Here is a 15,411-nt window from a genome sequence, read left to right on the forward strand (position 1 = left end):
AATAAATCTGTGTGACCTATTTAGGGTTAAAGACTTTTGAGTTTGGGTTACCCCCGTGGCATGTTTTTGTCACGCTAAAAAGTGCGTTCCCCATCGGGCGTCTTTCACTCTTTGTGACTTAACTTCACTTTTTACGCTGCTCGGGCATATTGTCTTCCCGCTCTGACACTGCGAGCGGGATGAAAGTAAAAGGATGAGATACTTATTTATTTATTGCCATCACACAAACTTTGACAGAAGATAAAACAGCCTCGGTTTCTTTTGTTGAATCATGGTTCAAAGTTTGGTTCTGCACAAGGGGGCGACAAAGAGAATAATAAAGGCTGGTGGTGGAATTGAATAAAATCTTTAGGGGAAAGTAAATATTAGAGCGGTGTCAGCTACAGATGATATGCGGGATGGGTTACGAGGATATCACAACATGGGGAAGAGACGGAACGACAACGTGAGCCTGTTGATACTGTTACCTGGGATGAAAGCAGTTTTATGGGGATTTATACGGCCGCTTTCTGTCTAGTGTTGCTTTGGATTACCCTCAACAGCCTCATCGTGTCACTTGTAGGCTGCAGTAAACATGACGAAACATACGGCGGGGGAAGAAAGATGGCTAGCTCCCGCCGGAGTTTACCAAAGTTGAGCCACTAGAATATTGATGTGACGTTACATAGAGCAGGGCTTCTAAAAGGTTTTGGGTCCAGGGAAAGATACCCCTATTATCCCACCGTCAATTATCACGGGTAGCTATAAGCAAATGAATTAGTACGAACATACTAAAAGCTGCTTTAGACCACAACTCACGCCCAGATGCTCACGCGCATATTAAGCGTCCAACCTGTCTCACCCTCGAACCTCACAAGAACGAGCAGTCGAGAAAATGGATGGCTGAGAGCATCACATATTGAATTTAAGAATATTGCGAGGGGAAAAGAAATGAGAATGAATCATCATCTTTGGGAAATCACGGGCTTGTAAAAATTTCTTTGGGGGTTACAACAGCGACCTCTGCTGGTTGTTTAGTGATAATATTGGAATGGGTAGGTGGGGGGGGGGGGAGTAAAGTGGTATTTTTTCAAAAATAGTTATCATTCCGGGACATGAGCTTTCAATAACAACCACATCAGAGCTTTTAATTGTCCCAAAGCAATCATTTTATATTATGGTTGTTTTGTTGCTTCAATATGATCAAGTATGCAAAACTCACTGCTAATCAATAACACCGCCGCTTCATTGGAAATCTGGACGTGTGTTTTAGGAGCCTGAAATGGTTTGTCGAGAATCGGCCAACGGAGCGTAACTGCAGCCCGGACAAAGCCGTAAAGTTTTCACTCTGGACATAAACACTCCCTGGACACACACAGATGGAAAACTCCTCATGCACTTCATTTGTCTCCCCGAGCCAGGTGTTGCTTCTCATGCAAAACCATCACAAGCCTCTGCTTTGTGCAAAAGAGAAATACGGAAGTTTTTATGTTAACATCGGCTCCTCCGCTGTTATTGTTTGAAGTGGATGGGAGAAGATGACGTGGTAAGGAACTGCAAATAAATTCAAGCTACTGTTAGTTTTTTAGAAACAACTAGAATGTTCCTGGGGTCAGTTTGACCCGGGGGGGGGGGCAGGAGGTGCAAGGAAGCATATTCAAGAATAGATCCGCCCCTGCATCTGCCTCGAGGTTCATGGCGCAAAACAAAATGAGAAGAAAAATAAGCCCAAAATAACTCTTTCCAAACTGAGACTGAATTAGTCGCAACTAGCTAAAAGACGTTAGCGACGGGGATTTTGACGTATTTTCGTCTCTGTGGTTTGGGATGAGACGGTTGGGAAAAAAGGCCGCCTTTGGTTTACCGCAGCAGATTAGCCGCTAGGATGAAATCACATTTGAACGTGTTAATCACATGAGTCGTCAAGCCCGCGGGTGTCATTATTTTAGCGGCAAATTATTCATGAGGCGAAGCTTTTAAGTGTCTTTGGCGCTTTGCCAGTTCTTGACGAAGGATTTAATTCTTTTTGGGTGCTAAACTGATAGCACGCGGGCCACCTTTGCTTCAGCCTGATGTGCAATTCGGAAAATAAGATCATCTGCCAATTTTGGATTGTTCAGCAAAAAACTAAAACAGCGGATGACACCTTTTGTATTTAAATCATTTAAATAAAACATGTGGCATAGCAACCCACATTCCATTTGTTCGCAAATGTCTTGCTGTTTTTTTTGTTTGTTTGCGCGCATTGTGTAACCGTGCAGCAGTTGATGAGGAAAAATAGGACACGTCGTTTTCCCTCTGTGTTAATCATAAATTCAGAGCCTGCATTATGAATCATCATAACAGTCTGTTTATGTTTTTCCACATTTGACTAAATATTTTCTTTTTTCATTCCTGAAATATTCACTGCTCAGTATTGCTATTGTTACCATGAAAGTGTTGAATTTCTACTTTGGTCTTGCTTTTGTTTACATGTCAAGGGGGATAAAGTGAGGGGGACAAGGTCGACCAATCCTGAATATGTCCACCACGATTTGATTGACATGCTGGAACAGATTGGTCACATTTTGCTAGCTTATTAGTCAAATATCTGTCCTTTTACTTGAGTACTATTTCAATGCCCCCCAAAAAACAGCGTCTTATATTCGGGCCAATACGGTACTTTAACAACCTGCGCTTAATTAGTCATTAACGTATTCCATTCCAGTTCGTCCCTAATTCTGCTTCAGGTTTTGGCACTACCGGTTCTCTTTGATTCGTCTCCAGCGGTTATGGGGGAAAAGAAAGAGAGAGAGAGAGGGAGAGAGAGATTGGAAACGCCGTCAGCCTCAAGACCCTCGCCGAGTTCCTCCCACCTCCTTCGAACAAGCCCAGCTGGCCCGGCCCGGCCCGTCTCCGGGAGGGGAGGGAAGAAAGACTGTTCATTTGAATGAGCCGACGAGGGGCGCCCGTGTTCACTCTGCCCAGAGAGAGTCCAACAACTGCGGACGAGTCTCGGAGAGCATCGCGAAGCGGATTGGAGAACCAAAAAGCGGAGCTACAATTTCATTTCAGCGCCGGCGTGGCTGGTTCAGTGCCAGCGGCGCTCACCTTCGGACACTTGAGTCGGGGTGACCCCCCTCCGCGCCCCCCTTCGCGTGTGTGGCCATGTGTCGCCGCGTTACATAGACTCTTTTGTGGATTGTGTTTTGGATCAGGAGGACAGGTGGTGGTGAAGTCTGGGACAACACTCACCCCCCCACAACCACCTCCCCTCCGCCCCCCGTTGGATGTCAGGCCGGCGTAACGGGCTCCGGACTCGGCATAGACAGGTGCGACGGGGAGGAGTAGTTTGCGCCGAACTCCCTTGACAATCAAGCGGATTTTTTTTTTTTTTTCAACAAGCGGACCGCATCCTCAAACCAACTCTGAACATTTTCTTCCACTCCAGACTAATTAAGGTAAGTGAGACCAACTGTTCGGCGTGCTGCGCTCCGTTTTGCGCTGTGTTTATTTATGTTGATTTAAGCCTCCTAATGTGCAATATCATTACTGTCCTGCATCCTTCTGCTTATCTTTCCTTCCATTTCTTACTGCGTAGCTCGCAGCCACATACTAAACGAGTCCAGATTTTCTCGCCGGACCATTGGAAAAGGCATAAAGGGAGTGATTTATTCATGCAATTGCCACGGCAGCGCAGATTAACATTAAAATCGCCTCAGTCAGCCACCTTTTTTAATTGACACGCTTGGGATTTAACCTGCAGTGCGTGCCCTTTCCCCTCCCTCCCTCTCTCCCGATGTATTATGCAATATGCTCATTATAAAGTGTTCAAATGAATGCTGGGAAAGTTGCAAAATGTCGTGGTCGAGTTGGCTGATGTTGTCAAGTGCGGTGTTGTGTCTGCTGCGATGCCCGCTGGGCTCCTTGTGCCACCTTACCCCCCCCTGCACTGCTACACACTCACTGGACACAATATTAGGAACACCTGCACTGCACAGTTGAGCCCAAAAAAAAAAAAGACTTGCCATCAGTGTCCATATCAGCACCTACAGCCTGGGGACTCTCTGGTATGTGATGGTAATTTAAAAACCAAATAAAACCTCACAGGAAGTGCTACAAAACGCTTGAAATGCTTTATAAATATCAGATTTTTTTTCCCCTCCACATTTTATCATTTACAGGACGTTATTGACAAAAGAAAACACCCCTGGTAGCGCAAATATTTTATTCATATATATAATATCAATAATTATATGACAAGGAGCACATTTTATGCTTATGCAATATTCAGGTACATTTTGCATCATTCAGAGATTTTCTTTTTTTTTTAGAACTGTCATTTCTGCAATGCAAAATGACATTACTGTACGTTTTCAGAGACTTTTCTTTTTTTCCCATGATGGCCACGAGCTCCTCTTCTCCCCCAACTTTCCCCAATTGGCGAGCTGCACGTTGCTTTCTTTTTATAGTGGCTCCTCTGTTTCACATTCAAATGGCTTTTCATCCCTTGCCTTTTGTCCATCCCTGAAGTTTGTGGACTGGAAAAGAAGAGACGAGGAGTAAGTGGAGTCCCCAAAGGGGTTTGCAGCCCGAGTGTGAGAGAGCGAAGAAGGAGACCGAGCCAAGGGAATGACACCACCTGAAAACGACCATTCTGTTGCACCCAATGCGTCAATCAGTCTTGGCTAGACAAGAGTCAAAGTCTTTTCTTTTTTTTTTAACTTCTTTTCTTTTTCTCCTTTGGGTTGTCACTCAGTTGAATCTCGGCTAGACAGACAGATAGCTAAATAGAAAGATAGTTAGCTAGCTAGCTAGCCGCTATTAGGAGACATGCAATTAGCTAGGTAGCGAAATATTTTTTCCCCTAAAAAATGAAGCAAAATTGGAGTTTAAGAAATATAGATTTATTTTCTAGCTCCAAATATCGAGTTACGAACTTGGTCCTCGATGAACGAAACTGCATTGCCAAACAACCCGACTAGCCCGCTTGAGCTTAGCGGTGCGGCTCATCCTCCGTCCCACCACTTAACTGCTGGAGACACGCTATCAGAGAGAATGAATGAATAGACAACAGAGGCAAATACCTGCTTGATGGGATCTTTGATCTCCTCACGGGTTCAGGGTTTTTAATTTGTTTAAAAGCAACTGACGCAGTACAAGTGCAATCTTGGACGGCTGCCGAGAGCAAAGACCCGAGTGCTCTTTTAACCCTTTGAAGCAAAAAGTCCGTCATTGTTTATTTTCCTTCCCCTGTTTCACATCAATAATTTGGACAGACTAGCATGGAAACAGTAAACTTAGCATTACGCTGTGTATGCAAGAATGGGAAGGCTTTTTTTTTTTTGCCATTCATTTTCTTCTAAATGAGATAACGACGGGATTGTGACCAGGTTGCTCGGCGTGGGCTCGCGCTCATCCGAGGTCCCGGTGCTTATTACAGTTTTTGGCGGGATCCCCTGTGCTGCTCCTCTCAACGCTTAACAAAAGCGTTCACTGGAGCTTGGCTAATCCAGGCCGAGCGGCTCCCATTGCTTTATTGTCGAGTTAGCTAATTTGAGGAGCGACCCCCTGGACACTTTCCCCGCCTATCTTTGTCAATTGTAGCTGTGTGGGCCTACCTCATAGCTGAAATTTGGATTGTTTTTGATAATTGTGCGAGTCTACAGACAAGTCAGAGTTGCAGTACCACATTTGGCCACAACATGCCAGGCAGCACTGAGCCGAGTTGACAAATGTAACGTTGGATTAAGCATAAATTGATTGGTTAATAGAAAGCTGAGTTGAAATTGTCATTTTAAGGGAAAATGCCATATTATATTTTGTCTATATCGCACTTATTAATTGCATTTCAATGGCGAGAATTGATTTTAAATGACAACTGTTTTCTTTGTTGCTTGTTGTTGGCAAGCTTTTGTCCTCTGCCGTGTGCCTCACCAATGTTACAATGAGCGCCGTGTCTTGTGGAGCACATGTTCTAACGTTCGACGACATCAAAACGGGTGTTCGGTTTCCCTCGGAGCGGCTCAATGGAAGCACCTGTCGACCTTGGCGGACTCCGGTGTCGTTCGACAACCGTTCTCGCATGTTCTTGTAAACGTTAGCCGACTTAAACAAGCTCCCTTGAGTGCCTTTATTGATTGAACTCTCGTCGCCGCTACCTCATATTAGTCCACTTTGCAGCTCGACTTTCTCCAAACATATTAGCCCCCCCCTCCCCCTTTCCAAAATACACATTTCCCCAAGCCGCGCTATATCCAGACACGCCGGGGAGTTTTGATTGTCTTTGCATTTCTCCGCCTCGTAAAAGAAAAACGACTCTTAGAATTCCGAAGCTGTCCGTCCAGAATGAGTATCCGCTTTGACTGTGGCTAATCCCCAGACCCTACTGTCAGCATTTCGTGCTCCGCTCGCTTGAAATAAGTCAAATGAGTGCATTTGAAAGCGGCCGTAACACTTTGGGCGAGTCCATAAAATAGGTTTCATTTTTGCTCCTTCTTGGAAAATGAGTCATAGTCAATAAATAAATAGAACAATAGCTTAAAGAAATCTGTGTTGTAGCAAGGCCAAAGAACTCGGAATTCTCTTTTCCTGTTTCCCACCTCACTGTTCCCTCTCTGCCCCCCCCCCCCCAACCGGGCCGGGCCGGGATGTCAAGGCCTCTCAGGCAGTGTGGTCCCTGCCCACTGGGAGTCTGAATGGGACAAATTGACCGTAACAATGTTCCCACTTAGCATGTGGCGCTGGGAGTGAGGGGAGGTGAAAAGGAAGGCACCCGATGATTGAGGGCTCGGCCAGCCGCAGAGGCGAGGGGGTTCGGGGGGGGGGGGACGGCTATTTCTTGCAAAGATAATAATCACGTTTGATTGACACTGTCAGAGGCGCTCTAAAATAACAAGCTGTTTATTATCCTGCTTGTTGAAAGGTCGATATTTTACTTCATAAAAGAGCAAAATATTAGAAACAGCTTTGAGTCTCACGCGGGACCGTCGATAGGGACGAGACCTAATATTGCTTGTATGAATAGTTTAAAATGTCAAATTTCATCCTAAAAAAAAAAAAGCTTAATTTAATACAATATAAATTTCCGCTAACAACCCAGGCTAAATGTAGCTCCTCCCCCCCAAACAAATATTTTTTTTAAATCGTTTTTTGGGGGCTACCTAACATTGTAAGGCAAAATGCACGCTTTCGATTTCACATTTCGTTTCATTCCAGTGGGTAACATTGATTGGAATGGGCGAAAGTCAAGGCCACCCATTGTTTTTGTTTTTTTTTCTAATTGGCGTCGGGGCCCGTGTATAATTATGTGATGCAAGTCTTTCATTGGGCCTCATTAGACGGTTCCAGCGTACCTAATGTTTTGACCTCTTCTCTCTCATGCTCTCCCACATGGTATTGTTTGTTGTAATTTGCCGCAAGGCTATACTGATGGAGTTGCCATAGCAACAGGATAAACACTTGCCTGTGACCCTGCAAGGCCTTGTCTCACACACACACACACACACACACACTACATCTCATTCTCAAGTCCCACATGGCTTCTAGGGGGCACTCAGTCAAGGATTTTTCTCTGATCTACTCCAAGGTGTTAGCTCGAGGGTCACCAAGACGACCCCCCCCCCCCTCTATTTAATTGCAATAAAACCCCGACGGGACCACTTCAACCGTTTGCCACTCCAGTGTGTCGATTGGGGATGCACAAGTCTTCGCTGTACATCCGTCAAGGATTTGTCCTTGAATTTGCGAGCGCGTTCACATCGGCGAAGCCTCCGTGATCCGGGCCCGAGACGTTACGAGCTACCAGAAAGGACCGCAGCGGCAGCCATGCCGCAACTATTCTCATGTTTCCCCTCTGACATGCTATAAATAGCATCACTTAGCATCTGATTTTGCGCATCGTCTCCGCTTTATTTCCCACGCTAGGTTGCTATGATGGCTTCTGACTAATAGCGTTCGATTAACGATGCTCCGACTCAACGCTGAGAGGATGCCGGTCAGGCTCGTAGTGGAATTTTACTCTTCCCCTCGTGAGCACAGCGGGATTCTAAAAAGACCCCAGCGCCACACCTGGCGTGGGCTAAGCCAGCGTTATAGCGTTCTTTTATAGCTGATTCATTTCTCGAGGGAAGGCGGCGGCGGCGGCGGCGCTCAAGCTGAGCAGCTCCAACTCGGGCGTTTATGGTCACAGAGAAGCTGTTAGAATGAAATGAGAATTTTCTCGTTGACACAATTGCGCCTTTGTACTTTAGTCGACAGCCTCATCAGGTTTGACGTTGACCAACGATCCAGATTTTTCTTTTTCACCCTCTGGCTGCTATCTGCAGCCGCCGTGAATAATGAGACGGAGGGAAGACTTTTTAACCTGCCGACCGGCTCCACGCCGGGATGGCGAGGCCAAGCCAGTTGGCCCGTCTGGTGCGGCCAGAAGGTGCCGTCACGCCAAGTGAGCAGAGCGCTGGCGTCATTGAGGGAACGCGGAGTCTTGAGAGGATGCTCGTTCAGCCTCCGTCGCAAAAGTGCGTCCTTCAGCGTGCTCGTCTAAATGAACGTCAGGAGCGCCAATTACTGCCAAGCCTCTCTTTGACTGCGCTATGACTCCAGCAATATGGCTGATGGTGTGTGTGTGTGTGTGTGTACACCCGCCTCCCACCCCGAAGGGGATTTCAGCCATAAAAACCGGTGAGTGAGCAAAGAGGTGAGATGAAAGCGAGTCCGCCCGGCCGGCTTAGAGTCGGACGTCCGGGGGTCAGAAGAACAAGCCGAGTTGTGTTGATTAGCGGCGAGATGAAGAGCGAAAAGGCGGCGTCCCGTGTGATGGGAGGAGATTACGGCGAGATCAAGTCAGGCGTGAAGGACGAGGGACGAGAGGACACGTTCGGGGTTGGAGTGCGGCGGAGTCGGCCTTTATGCTACCGCAACATCATTTTGCCTCGTGTGTTAGCATTAAGCTAACCAACTGTGGTGGGAGCGGCAGCATGGAGAAAGAATTCGCAATGTACGCACGCCATACCTTACGTCCAAGTTGGAATTCTTTACATTCATTCCAAATGAGGCGTTGATTGACACGTCGCTTTTCTGTGGCTTTCACGGCGCCGCGGCGAGCAAAGAGGGGCCCGATTTGTATTTGCATGGAAATGCGCTTCGCATCTCGGATTGAGTGGCGGGCCAATCAGAATGGCTGCGTGCGCGTCCGTGTCACATCCACTCGATTGGCGGTGACATTCGGAAGCCCTTTAGTTTTCTTTCAGAAAAGTGTTTTTCCCACGAGGGATGGAGGTGATAGGAAATCATGGCGCTGACACGGTTTGTGCTCAGGATGGGAGATGCTTGTTTTCATAACCAAGGTTTTTCTTCAGTATATGTTGATGTTGAGCTCCAAGTCTTTATTTTAGTTTTGGTTGAAGTGTGTTTCGCTTTGAAGGATTCTTCTTACTATAAAATCAATGCTAATTTCCATCATGGCCTAGATGTTAGCAATAGCATTAAGACAGCTAGCATTTGCTTAAAGGAATTATATGGCTTGGTTGAATATTTGACATTTAATTCTGTTATTTTAGCTTTCATTAACTATACAATGCTATTTAATTTGATGTATCAGTGGCACAAAAACATTACCTTTAAAAAAAAAAAAAAAAAGTGTATGAATATTAGTCTTCCTCCATCCTCCCGCGCTCAGATGGACCTTCTCCACAGCTTTTTGTTTCTCGGTAGCACGCACAGGCTGGCTGGCTGGCACGCATCCCACACTCCGCCGATGACGAGTCGGCGTGATGGAGGAGTGTTTGCGCTCGGCTCATGTAGCACATCCACACAGTTTGGCACCGTGTCAGGCATCTGTCAAGGCTCTTGTCACCGAGTGACTCGGAACGCCGTAAATCTCATAGCGGGGACGTCGAGTGAATTCTGAACGCCAGCGAGTGAGAGTGAAGGCGCTTTGGCTTCCCCCCTCGTCAAACTGGAAATAATTAGTCGGGTTTGTGTCAAGGTGCGAGTGGGAGGTTTATGGGAGTCCAAATAACTATTTGAGAAGGTTTCCACTTCAGGCTGTTGGGAGTTTGATGTGATAATGATCCAAAGTGGAAGACTCCCACTAATCCAGAGGTTGTCAAACGCTTCGAGCCAAGTGCAAAAAATACTTTGGCATCATGACCAACAATCAACCACTCACAGTTTACTCTAACAAACAAAACAAAGAGTTGGCTTTGCTTAGCTAAGGCGCGATAACAATCTTCTCGGGCATGTTATTTATCCTCTGCAGAGAATCGGCAATATTTCTCCATCTTACTGTAGTTGTGAAGCTCTTCTTTGTTTGCGTCTCTGTGACTGCATTATACTGCCCTCCGGTGGTCAGGTTGTCCACAGTAGAAGGAGCCCCAATTAATTCATCTTAATTCACCGATTAATTCTTTACAGTATGTTTTATTTTTTATAGTCTTGAATGGATTAATGGCATTTTGATTAAGGCTGAACAATTTAGAAAAATTAAATTCAGTTATTTTTCATTATAAGGTCCTCTTAACACTACCAATAAATTCGTCTGTAATTAATAAAGAATATAAAATTTACTTTACATAAATTATTTGGTCGTGGTTAAGTGTATTTCCCGAAATAAAAGCAAATTAATATGAAACTTTGTATTTCTACGTTGATCAGAGGCTACTGTTTTGAGTTAAAATAAAAAACTAAAAAAAACAGGGGTGGTCTAGAATTCCGATTCAAGCTGGTTTTTATATCGGAAGGCGTGCCGACCAGACAACTCATTTGGAGCATCTTTCCCTGTCAGCGCCGCGTTTCCCCGACCGCCAGAACCTTTTCCCTCCCAATTACCCGCACGTCTCCTCTAACTAACCTCCCTGCGTCTGTTGTCCCATTCGAAAAATCCGACCGCAGCGTTCTGTCACAGCACAGCTGCTTTGGCGGGAGACGTGTCATGTTGTCGAAAACATCAAGGCAAAAGATGAGGAAACGGATACCACTCACCTTTTTTTTTTCCATTCATCTGGCCGGGAGAATTGGAACCAAAACCTGTTGATGCCGTGAAAGCAAGTAAACAAAAGCGCTTGCCAAAAGAACCACCAAAAAAAAAAAAAAAAATCACATTGTCCTCCTGGCTTCGCCGCTTCTAACCAGTAATGGATTTTCTCCATTTTGACGTTATTGATGAGTCACGAGCGAGTGCTCCCTTAATTGCTCCGCCGAGTGCCTACTTACCCAAATATTAAAGATGGTGGAGGAGGTTAGCATATTCACTTAACTGATGTTCACTTGGCATTGCTACAACCTCTTCCTCTTTTATTCTTTTTCCTTTTTTTGCCCTCTCATTCCTTTTGGCTGTGCTGCACCACCAGGGGTTGAGAATCCAGCGCGCCGCGCTATCATCAGCACCATTAACGGCCACAACAAAGTGGCTTTGAAGCTCTCGGCGGGGTTTTGCCGCTAATAGGACATACTGTAATGGAGGGTACGCTCACAGCCCACTCTCACCTTGTTCTGCTTTCTATTCATAGGGGGAAGCAAAAGTCGACACACCCTTAGTTCAAAAATGAGACCTGGATAAGTCATTACATAATCCAGTTAGCCAAAATCGCTAGCTTCCACTTTGCCGGACATTTTACGAGACCGATAGAAATGTGATTTTCGTCTGTTGAGCCTTTTTTTTTTTTTTTTTCTCCTCTTCCCTTTATTAGAATAACATTGCACGTTGCTGCCGTCACAGTCCTGGCAGCAGACCTTGACTGGACTCTCTTTTTCTCGGCCCTTATTTACATTTGTCACTCTGTCGTCTGCCAAATCCCGAAAAAGGCAAAGAGGTTGATGATGCCGTGCACATTCTTATGTCGCTTGTGTTTTGTGGAGCGTCCGCTCAGCGTTTCCTATTGTCTTTTCCAGTTTGTTCCCCCGCCGCAGATAAGGAATAATTACCAGCGCGTCGGTTGACTCGAGTCCTCCTTGAGAGTTGCCACGCAGGCTGAAAACGAGGCATCGCGGCGCTATTTGTTCCCCGAGTCAAGTCTACATCGATATCTTTGTCGGGAGGTGGAGCGCTCGCATCTGATAATCTCCCTTTTCCACTCTTGAAATTAGTTTCTCCCTCTCCTCAGGCCTGCTAGCGCGGGCAAAATAACAAATAAGCGAAAAAGGTGACAAAATCAAACCAAGACCAACAAAAAGAGCAAATATACGGTTTTCCCCTCACGTTCCATGACCCCGGGATTAAAGAGATTGAATTTTTTTTTAAAAAACATATTTAGAATGGAAATATTTGGCTAGCTAACGCCAAGCTAGCAATAAACGAAAGGGAGACGAATCAGCTTAGCGCAAGCTAGGCTGAGGCTAGTAGCAACGTCGATAACAAACCGCGCAAATTTTTCACTTCATCTCGGGAGAGGCTGAAGCTAACTTGTAACTCCGGCCATTGCTTGCAAAAAAAATCACTCCTATCTTGTAAAAGTCTCAAGTCGGCGCTCCGGCTACAGTATATATTGATGTCCAAGAAAGGCAGTCTGTAGATCATTAAGGCGCCATCTTCATCAGCACCTCACCTCAAGGAGAGACCACCACCCGCTAACGATCGATGTTTCCTCCCAGGAGCTGATATTAATTTAAACTTCAGGTTTAGTGATTTAGCGTTATTGTGAAAAGCTGAATTTTAGTCTACCCACACACACACACACTTGCGAGAGCAATAGAAATAGCCCGTCTTTGTATACATAAACACAAAGGCGACCTCGCTGAAACCTATCTGCCGTCTTTTGTCAGCGACTTCTTTTTCATCTTCTCGAGACGGCCGACATCGCCCGCGTGATTATCAGGAGAGCAATATTGATTTTGTCAGAGTTGTTTCAGTGGCAAAATATTGCCGTCTGTGTTTGTGACAGGGCGTTTTGTTTCGCTTGCCAAGGCGCCTCTGCAGAAAAACCCTACTAACTCATCTATACAGCTCTTGAGGAAAACAAATAAAAGTAAAAAATAAAACGTAGACTGGAGCTTTGCTTCTATTTGGACGATGTTTCGAATTATGGTGCAGGGCGTTTCATTAATTAATGTGTGTGATGGTGGCGGGCAGCCAGATTTTGTGTTTACTGGAACGGTGGTGTGAAGAATTCCGAGTTCCCACTCTGGTTGAGTCACTCGGCGTTTCAGATCATCCCGACGGACGGACGGACGGACGCGTGAAAAGTCTTTGATGTCTCATTCGCTGTGCTGGTGTGTTTTCGTGCTGTGCTTTTGTTAACGGGGATATGTTATGTAATCGGGACTTTTTAATGGCTTGTACAGTAATAAAGTAAGAAGTATGTCCAAGCATATTTAAAGGGAGGCTAGTGCCCCTGTGCCCCCCCCCCATCTAGCGCCGCCACTGATTTAATACCATGTGACCCATAATATTGAAACGCTGACTATTTCGGGGGCCATCACAATTTGATGCAGCCATTAAATGTTTCATCACAACACAAATCGCTTTTTGTTGATGTGGCTCTGAATGGCTGACAGTCAGTCAGTCATTGTGGTTTATCTTTAATCAGCTCTCTTTTCATACTCCTCCGCTTCATCACGAGATGGGCCTCAATATAGAATGGAGATCTCGTCTTTTTCGATTCGCCGTCTTTATTTACACACGTTTAAGACGGAAAGATAATGCAGATACTTGAAGCCGTAACACGGTGGGAGGATTGAAAGGATCAGGATCGGCTTTGCTTAATCTGTTTCAAATTCATTTCCACAACGTTTTGGAAGCCGCTGGAAAGCCATCATGTCCAATTTGGAATTTATTTTCTCGGTAGTTATCAAATTAATGCTTTACAGCTTCAGTATAAAAAAAAAAAACGGTGAAAGCTTCGCTCTGAGTCGTCAGTATCTCTCGCCGCCGCGTTTGCCAGGCTCGCTCGTCCGCCGACCCGAGTGAAAGCCGCGAGCTGTCAAAAGCACTCAGGCACTTTGTTTCAACTCAGCCCCGTCCGTCCACAAGGTGAACGCGGCCGCAGCATCTCGGGGTCAGCGCCAGTGAACAAACGCTAATGGTCTTCTCTTCGCTTCGACTGGAAGACCAGCCCACTCGGATGTTCGCGTCAAACCTTTTGACAAGCAACAAAGCTCAGCGTTTGTCCGCGTGTGAGTTTTAACAGCTCGGATCGAGGTCCAGCTGACCAAAGGCCACACTCGGAGAATGTTCTCTTTTTCCCTTTCCTGGGGAATGGCCGGGGTCGCTTCCAAGATGATTTTTCTTTCCCGCTGTTGCACAAGAGCCTGAAGAGGAATGCAACTTTGTTCATTCCAGGAAAGAGGCGAGGGGAGGGGTGGGCGGTCGGTCGGGGGGGTTTAAATGACCCTCAGGCGAGAGTGCGATGTGGGCCAATGGAAAAAGAAGCTAGAGGTGATTGCCTCTTGTCACGAGCCAGCGGGATTGAACTTGGAGTGCCGCAAGGCGGAGTCGCCGCTAGATTGGCGCAGCCACACCTGAGACATTTTGGGGGCTGACTCAAAAGTTCTACTTATGTGGAACCAACAATGTAGAAGACTGCTTGAGTTTTAAAAACAATAGTTTTTTTTCTTTGAACTAGAAAGCAAAGAGATGAATTTCATCGAAGGCTGCTTTATTGTTCCCGTGGAAATATTACGCGCAGCGTGTTAAATCGTTTCTCCAGATAAACGGGATGGTTTGCATAGGAATTGGTTATTTGACCTGCTTGTTTATTTATTTTGCGAGAGAGTTTCAGGGAGGGAAGGGGGTTGTTGATGAGTGAAGCCAAATGATTCGCAGCCGAAGCGCGCTGACGGATCGTTGCAAAGCGGCGGTGGCGAATGACTCACATGTGCGACGGCGGACGGACGGCCTGGCGTGAACCCGGCCCGACCGCGTCCTCATTAGCTGCGCGTCAATCTAACCACTTCATTGTTTTCCAGCAGCGATCCGTCTCCGCCTTTTTGAAGGTTGGCTTCATTACCCATGGCGTGGAACGGCTCATTAGTTGGCTTCCAGCCATCGAGGCAAAACGAATACAAGATGATACGATGGAATTATTGTTCATTCGGTATTTGGCGCCTCTGAGGGTAAATGTTAGTTACTAATAGATTGACACGCTTACACATGGAAGTACCCGAACGATTGGCTGGTGACCAATTGATAGGCCGGATCTTGTCCACCCGGTTTTCTCGTCTTTTCGACCGCACAGTGGCCTGAGACGATGATGCAACGCAGTTTGTTTTGACTATCGCTGCTGACCTTGTGTGTTAAAAGCCAGGGCGCCCCCAAACTGACCCCCCAACACACACACACAAAGACTTGATGGCTTCACACACATTGTCAAGCCGGCACCACGCGTGGCTTTGTGCCCCGCACCCTGACATTTTAGCTTTGCCCTCCTCTTCGCCCTGTCCCTTCTCGTTATGAGGCGGCATCCATTGCTGTCACAATGGCTCTTTCAGCAGCAGCATGTGCAGCTCCAGCTTTTG

At 46.2% G+C, this 15,411-nt stretch overlaps 1 protein-coding gene across 2 annotated transcripts in view; it reads left to right on the forward strand.

Annotated features, from left to right (window-relative positions):
* The first annotated feature begins 2,792 nt into the window (after positions 1–2,792).
* sema6bb (sema domain, transmembrane domain (TM), and cytoplasmic domain, (semaphorin) 6Bb) overlaps positions 2,793–15,411 on the forward strand; it is a 68,614-nt gene continuing 55,995 nt past the window's right edge. The window contains exon 1 of one of the 2 annotated variants that reach the window (XM_061297708.1): positions 2,793–3,419. The gene's annotated coding sequence lies outside the window, so the exon portion shown is untranslated. The remainder of the gene's footprint in view (positions 3,420–15,411) is intronic. The other variant, XM_061297710.1, reaches the window with a different exon arrangement.

Source organism: Syngnathus typhle, linkage group LG14, assembly GCF_033458585.1.
Source record: "Syngnathus typhle isolate RoL2023-S1 ecotype Sweden linkage group LG14, RoL_Styp_1.0, whole genome shotgun sequence".
Classification (NCBI taxonomy): Eukaryota; Metazoa; Chordata; class Actinopteri; order Syngnathiformes; family Syngnathidae; genus Syngnathus; species Syngnathus typhle.